Source organism: Mesocricetus auratus, unplaced genomic scaffold (assembly GCF_017639785.1).
Source record: "Mesocricetus auratus isolate SY011 unplaced genomic scaffold, BCM_Maur_2.0 Super-Scaffold_100003, whole genome shotgun sequence".
Lineage (NCBI taxonomy): Eukaryota > Metazoa > Chordata > Mammalia > Rodentia > Cricetidae > Mesocricetus > Mesocricetus auratus.
Genome location: NW_024429188.1, coordinates 94955318 through 94963939, shown reverse-complemented (window position 1 = coordinate 94963939; position 8622 = coordinate 94955318). Strand labels below are relative to the sequence as shown.

General features: G+C 36.6%; 1 pseudogene; it reads left to right on the top strand.

Annotated features, from left to right (window-relative positions):
• Nucleotides 1-252: 252 nt before the first annotated feature.
• On the top strand, nucleotides 253-4087 carry LOC101839045 (annotated as a pseudogene).
• The last annotated feature ends 4535 nt before the right edge of the window (nucleotides 4088-8622 follow it).

Here is an 8622-nt window from a genome sequence, read left to right as displayed (position 1 = left end):
TAGAACAGCTTTAATCTAGGTTCATTTATTTTATATGAGAGAGAATTAGCACTTTGTATAAGGACATTGTTTCTTTAATCCAAATCTTCCCATGGTACAAACAGGACAGTTATTTACGATAAGAGTCCTTCAAAAAACGATACTTCCAGATGCCAATATGCAGTTTTTAAAAGGAATTCCTTCTTCAATTATGACTGAATAAAAATTGAAGATGTTTTGGCTTAAAATCAATAAGCTTTCTGTTGCTTAACCATGGAAACAAAAGTGCATCCCAGTGCAGGTGCAAATGATGCAGTACATCTCAACATTCAAAGTTTCTCCCTGATATATTCTACAGATGCAATTTTTGTTTTTTTACCATGTGTTTATGGTATAAAGAAAAAATATAAACCTCCCTGAGAAAAGCCAAGATAGAATAAAGAAACTTTGTGATTTCACATTCTAACTAGTTCAAATACTTAGAAGCCTAACAACTAGCTCCCTAGTACAGGGAGCAGTACCTTCAATTTGTTCCAGACTGGCTGCATATAATGAATAACTCAACACAGCATAGATTAAAAGTAGAGCCACATATTGGGGTGTTGCTCTGTGGTGGTCTGTTTTTTTTTCTTTAATTAAGTGTGTGTCAGGGGTGTAGACCCATTTGGAAGTCAGAGTGTAACTTTGTGGAGTCACTTCTCTCCTTGAGAGTTTATATGAATTCTTAGAATTGAATTCAAGTGAGCAGACTTCAGCAAATACTTTTACATGCTGAGCGATATCATCAGTCTTGGAGTGTGTTCTTAACATGCCTGATTAAGCCTGAAGTTGATCCATCTCAGGTCATATACAAACACATACACAGAGAGAGAGAGAGACAGAGAGAGAGAGAGAGAGAGAGAGAGAGAGAGAGAGAGAGAGAGAGAGAGATTTTGTTCTTGCAAATCAGAAATGGAGTATAAAAATGTGAATCTCAGTGAAATTGAAAGTTGCTGGAGAGGACAAGAAAGAATGATAGATAAGATAATGATCAATTATATTTACACAAAAGGTAGCAATTCTAGTGCATTATGAAAATGTAATTTGGCTACAGGCAATTATAGCCAGTGTATATTTCTAAAATGCAGATGAAAAGTTTTACTTATTTTCATCATAAGAATTTATAACTTTATGAGACAATGGATATGTCAAAATAGGTTTAAATATTATACAATATATGTTAATATCAAAACATCATATGTTATCTTAAATTATGCAGAATTTTATGTTTATATCACTTAAATAAATTACAATGTAATATTTGCAACAAAATTCTTATAATTCAAAATTTCTTAATGATACAAAAGCCCTCATAACAAAATGAATGCTGTGGAAACAGTGAACTTTTCATAAATATTAAGCTGTGAAGAACAAAATTATATGATGAGGATATAAAGATGAATTATTTTAATAGAATGTTCTTTGAAATATTAGTCTCAAATTCTTGTGTTTGCAAATAATGAACTCATTCTTTTCAGTATAAAGAAAAATGATCTCATTTTGAATTTCATTCTTTTTATTAAGGAGACAACATAAAGGTCTGAAGTGATCTTTTGCTATCATTTAAGGGCATTTATGGTAAATAACGACTTTATCCGAATAAGATATTTCAACTCATTTAAAATTAACTCACTCAAAAAAGGACAAAACATCTAAATATGGACATCTAAAGGAGCAAATTATACCATTTTAAACAAATAGGAAAAGAAGCTCAGCAAAATATTTCATTAGATGACTTCGAATTTCAACAACAATATAACAGAAGCACAACCTATTCAAATTAATAAACAAAAGCCAATTATGAGCTGTCAAGGATGAGCTAAAGTGAATCTAAAAATATTATAGCCACTTTAGAAGGCACTTTGAAGTTTCTTATTAAGTTGATCATACATGTAACATATTTCTAGTTATTATGCAAAGCTTGAAAACTGGTGTCTTCATATACCAGTATACTATCATTTCTCATAATATTCCAGTAAATAGCTAGGATGGACTTTAAAAATTGAATGGATGAATTATAGCACTTCTATGTATACACTGGATAATTATAGACCTAAAAAGAAATTAACTATTATGCCATGTAAAAACAGAATATACCGAGTTCCTGCAACTTTCTTCCTGATCTGAGCACCGAGGCTCTGACTAGTGGCTTCTAGCCACTTCCCAAGTGCCATGGCCCCAAACAGCAATCTGTGCTCCTGCCTCAGTCCAAGAAGCCTAAATTGATTCCTGCTGTGAAGCTGGAAGACAAGTTGGCCTCTCGGCCTACTGAAGGGATGAAAAGAACAGCAAGAAGCAATTGAACACATTGACATTGTACAAAATGAAATAGACTTAATGAACAATCCAGTGAAAAAATTTTGAAAGTATAACAAAAATATAACAAACTCTGCCAGCCACTTTTTCAGGAGAGGTCAGAATTGATTGCCAAAATCCCAAATTTTAGCATAAAACATTTGTCAACCATCCACAAATGTCTGTACTCCTTGGGGAGGAAGACCAAGAGGCTCTGAACTACTTGACCAGAGTTAAAGTGACAAAATTTGAAGACCTTAACTCAGGTTACAGAACAGATTTTATTTTGATGAAAATCCTTACTTTGAAACTGAAGTCCTCTCCAAAGAATTTCATATGAATGCGAGTGGTGACCCATCATCAAAGTCCATGGAAATCAAATGGAAATCAGGAAAGGATTTGACAAATTTGCAGGTAAATGGATGGCACTAGAAGAATCCATCCTGAGTGAGGCAACCAAGTCACAAAAAGACAAGCATGGTATGTACTCACTCATATATGGATTTTAGACATGGATCAGGGGAGTGTCAGCCTACAATCCCAGGGTCAGTGAATCTGGGAAACAGGGCGGTTCCCAAGAGAGATGCATTATACCCCAGAGAAGTGGAAAGACGCAAGATCTTCTGAGCAGATTGGGAACATGGGAGGGAGAAGAGAGGGAACCAGGAAAAAGAGAGGGGGATAAAAGGAGGGTAGAAGAAGACATGGGGGAGCAGGAAGGCTGTGTCGGTGTAAGAATAGAAGAGAGCAGGATGAGAGATACCATAATAGTTGGAGGCATTATAGCTTTGAGGAGAGAGCTGACACTAGTGAGATTCCCAGAGATGTACAAGGATAACACCAACTGGAAAACTAATTAATAGCAGAGAGACTACATTAATAGCCCCTACCTGATGATAAGGTGGGTGACTATCTTATATGACATCCTAGAACCTTCATCCTGTGACTAATGGAAGCAGAGACAGATACAACTAAACACTCAACTGACCCCCTGGAACCCAGTGACAGAGATGGAGGAGTGATGAGCAAGGCGGTCAAGACCATGCTGGTGAAACCCACAAGGCAGCTGACTGGACAAGGGGGAGCTCTTGAACCCCAGACTGATGACTAAGAGGCCAACAGGGGACTGATCTAGACTCCATGAATGTAGTGCCAGTGAGGAGGCCTCAGAAACCTCTGGGGCTTTGGGTAGTAGACTAGTGTTCACCATGGCATACAAATGAACTTTCTGAGCCCATTCTACATGGAGAGATGCTCTCTCAGCCTGGACACAAGGGGAAGGGCCTATGTCCTGCCCTGGATGAAATGATAGACTCTGGAGATCCCCCCAAGGAGGGCCTTACCATCCCTGGGGAATGATGTGGGGATTGGTCTGTGGGTGGAGAGTGGGGTGGGTCTGGTGGAGGGAGAAGGGTGAATCCTGGATTGATATTTGAAGAATGCATGTTTCTAATTTAAATAAAAAACATACATAAAAAATAAAATCACTTTAAAGACAATAAAAAACAAAATAGTCATGGAAAAAAAACACTCAAGTCAAACTCAGAATAAGGCCAGCAAGAAAAGGCAGCACGAAGAGCCAGAGAGCTTCGTGACCTGGTTTACTGACCATTATGATGCAGGTGCAGATGAGTTAGGAGAGGTCTCCATTCTCTGGGAGCAAGTTGCAGTCATTTCACTCCCCTCCCCGATCTCTCTTGCACTCAGTCGCCCTGTTTTTGAGGTCTCTTCTCAATACCATGGTTCTCAGCTTACTTGGGGGGAAATACCTTGAGCAAATACAACGAAAAAAACCGAATATCCACTCTTCTGTTCTAAATTCATTTTATTCCTTGTCTCAAACTATGAATTCAGCACCGCCAATGTGCTCTGTGGGGGAAAAAGAAAAGCCCTCTGGCTCCCTGGGCTCTGCTGGAGGCTGGGGGGCTGCTAGGACTATGAGTAGTAGTGCATAGAATTTTAGCTTTTCCCCCTTTTTCTGTATGTTGGGCTCAGAGATTACACTGTGTCTCTTTGTGAATACAGACAGTTAGCATTTACCAACATGTATCTACCTACTTTCTCTTGTTTGATAAAAAGGAAAAAGGGGGAAGTATAGAAGATCAGCAAGGGTGTTTGAGGTGACCTGGGGGTGTTACTGGGCATTGTGACAACATGGCATCTCCTTTGGCATATTTAATTGTGATGTTTAACAGACACCCTTGCCGTTTAAAGTGACAATTTTAAAATAAAATTCTCTCCTAATGATGGGAGAATCAACAGAACCTGTAGGGTTTTATTTGGAATTGCCATTCTCTGTTGTAACTTAATTTTTTTTTTACTTTTGGTTGTCACAGGAAGTAAAAAGATGATCATTTTTAAATGTTTAAGTGTACAAGTTGCTTTGTTACAATAAAACCAATATGCACGCAAATTTCAAGGCTTGAAAGATGAAATAGAAACAATAAAACACAGAATGAGGGAACGATGGAAATAGACAAGCTGGGTAAATGATCAGAAACTACAGATGTAAGCATAACCAATAGAATACAAGAGATGGACGAGAGATTTCAGATGTTGAAGACTCACTAGAGGATACGCAGTCATTGACCAAAGAAAATCTTAAGTCTAACAAAGCCCTAACAAAAAAATATCAAAGAGATATGGGAAATATGGTGAAAGAAGAGTGTTTTCTGGTACCATGAAACCTAGTAATCTGGCAGGCAGCATTGAACTCATTCCTAGAACAAGTGTCTGTCCCCAGGTTCTGAAGTGTGTGTCATCTTCAGCAACAGAGACTTATCTTCCACTTTTAAGGGGGGGGGGCAACAGAGTGCATCAGAAATAGGGTGTGTACTGGGGAATCACTTGAACTGGCCTGACAGACAACCGAAATGAGGGCTTCTGGTGCTTGGTATTGCAGTTTTGGTAGATGGTCACTGGCTCTTGGAGGAAGTATTGGCAGCTCAGATGATAACGGTTCATTAAAACTTCATGTTTGTATATTTTTAGAAGGATTTATATTTACTAGAGTTTTGGGGGGAGTTAAAAGTATGATTCTTTGTGACCTTTTCAGATATCGACATTGTTAGTTTACACACCTCCTGCCTTGTTCTGTATTTGCCTCTCTCTACATCTCTAAAGAGTCCTCATTTTGTCATTGTTCCTATCAAATTGATGACAACGAAATGTAATACAAGGAAGAAAAACCCAGAGACAGATATTCGGGTTCAAGCTGAAGATCAGAAAATCAAAGCAGCCAAGTCAATAGCTCTTAACTCTACCTCAGGCTGAACGGGATGTTCTGTCCTCCGTGTGGCCAAAGAATAAATATCTGAGACTGAATACTGAATGTCCCGCTCCTATCTTACATACATCTCTAGAGCTGGGATTAAAGGCATGGGATCCCAAATGCTGAGATTTCCTTTGTATGAGCTGCTTCTCTTTTACACTGATTCACTCTAGTATATCCCTGGGTGTCTTTGAACTCATAAAGATCCATCTGCCTTTGTCCCCAGAGTCCTGGGATTAATGGTATGTGCCACCACTGCCCAGCTTCTGTAGCTAACTAGTGTGGCTGGTGGAATTAAAGGTGTGTATCACAACTGCCTGGTTCTGTGGCTGTGGCTACTTTTGCATTTTGATCCCAAGTGACTTTACTAGATAATAATCAATATATCACCATAAAGAGCTATAGGCAACTGAGATAAATTTGGAGCAACCTAGTGGTCTTCACCAAGAAAAGCATACAAATTGGTTATCCAATACCAAAGAGTCAGTCCTGAAATCATAAGTGCAAGTAATATTATACACTCTGAACAGGTTATATTTATGAATTCATATGTATACATATGTACATGTACACATACATACCTGCATGTAATCGCTAAGTATTTGAAGAGGAGCAGGGAGATATATGTGAAAGGTTTTGGAGAGATGAAAGGGAAGGAACAGATGTTGTAATTATAATCTTAAACATAAAAAAATGAGCATTAAGACACCAGAAGTTCAGCTTCATGTATGCAATGTTAAAACATCATTTATACACTTAGGTCATTTATGAATTACAGAATGGAACATAGAATATAAGAAAACCATCTAAATATATAGCAATATATAAAATAATCTCACTGAAAGTTGTAAGAAAATGTTTGAGACACAAGTACTCTTGAAAATAAATTGAATCTCTAACAAAACAAAAATACCATGCTTTAAAAAAAGAACTTCTTTGCCATACTATATTGTCAGCAATATCATTATTACACATGTAATTGAATATGTCAAATTAAATACACACATTATCAGAAATAACTTAAATTTTTCAATTGGAGCAAGAATTTACAGTTAAGCCAGAAGAAGGGGATGTAATGAGTCATATAATGAAAGATAAGTCAAATGATATTGATATCGTTCGATGTTTTATTTACTATAAATATACATAGATATAAAGAAAGATTTACGTAGTTTTATGCATAGATTATTACATGTATGCCTCTCCTTCTTTTGACTGATGAGAGGAACAAATATAAACAAAGTTTGTTTTTTAATACCATTTTCTAGTAAAGGAACCAGAATTCCTTGGGGATAAACCTGAGTTAAGAATGGGGCATTAAGTGAACAAAGTGGGACTGTTGAAACTTCCAGAATAAATCCTTTTCAAACTATAAAAAATAAAGGAAAGCTCCTTGTTAATTAAATAATACCAAATGGACACCATATTCACTAAATTTTCTAATAACCAATGCTTGCATAACTTGAAGAAAAATTACCTATAACCCAAAACATAGACTTCCATGCTGATATTAAAATCATATTTAAAAACAAGTAAAGTTTTACAACCCCCTGACTAAGACAAATATCCGTAGCAAACGAGCACAAAAACTCTCACTATGAATATGGGTTGATCGAGGTAATGTCCTCCTAAAAGTTGCACTAGGAAAGGAAGACCACAAGTACCTCAATAGTGAAAATAACTGCAAAGTATGACCACAGCCTTGAGATAAAATTTAACAGCAGCACACTGTAATGCCAGTTTTAATAAGACTTAAAAATAAAATCCCAGAGTCAGATATAGATGCAAAAACTGAAAGATCAGAAAGATGAAAGAGCAAGCTACAGCCACACCTTACCTTGCTAACTTGAGAGCTATAAAGAAAGCAAGGTCCTGTTTCCTCTCACCTATATTCCTATATTCCTCTCTCACCCAGCCACCTCCTTAGTGGTGCCTGGCCTTTGTGGTTAGCCAGTGGCAAGCTCTACTCCCCGATACTCAGCCATGCTTTATTTGTACAAACAAGATATCACCACAGCACACAGAAATAATACCAATAGTATATGTTTACTTCAGTGTGATGACAATGTTGCATTTTATCTGTGATCCTCCATCACAAAGAATGTAAACACTTCTTTAGACTACCTCTACCTCTTTCTAAAACAATTACTGGCAAATATGACTATAATATTATTTTATGATAAATAAACATAACACAATAGTATCATGATAGCATGAATGTGTTTTCTGTCATTTTAATGAAAATATTACAAATTTGATCTTAGTATACACCAAATAGTTATACATTATTTTTTCTGACTAACTCTTCAAAAATAATAACATAAAATAGACATATTATAAACTTCAGGGAAAAAAGTCCAACATTTTCTTGAGCACACAAAAATCAGCTAATTTGTGAAATATTTTGGTGTGAATAAGCCACTATTAGAGGCCAGAGTCAGGGGCATTTTTCCAGATTTTTGTCCTAGTATCTAACAATTTAAAATAATATTCTAATTATACACAGTCGTGAGATTGTAAATAGGGGAATGTCTGTAAATTTTTAGTAGGGAAGGCAGTTTTTCCTTACTGCACCTCCCCCCAATACCAGTTCAGGCTGAACTGGCCCTCTAGACTTCCTGCCCAGATATAATGGGAACACACTGGAACAGAATATGGATGGATTTGATAGCTACAAGCTTGGGGAAATGTATAGCTCTTTTCCGAGATGGGATTGTATGTAGACCATTATAGGCAAGGGTTAAGGGAGGTTTTGAGATTTCTAGGTGCATTGTTTGGAGAGGGTTGTGTGTTCATATTTATGAGCAAGAGAAGGAACTAGGCCACTAAGTGAATTACTGCAAGATGGGGTGTACATAACCAAAAGCCAAACAGAGTCCCAAGATAAATTATTTCCTATGCTTTACTGAATAACGATGTCAATTATTATTACATAGTTCTTCAATTTAATACCAGTAATACATATCATTACTTTTAGTTGATTGTATGAAATATACTGGCTATAAGAGACAATATAAAATAGAATAGTTTCGAAAACA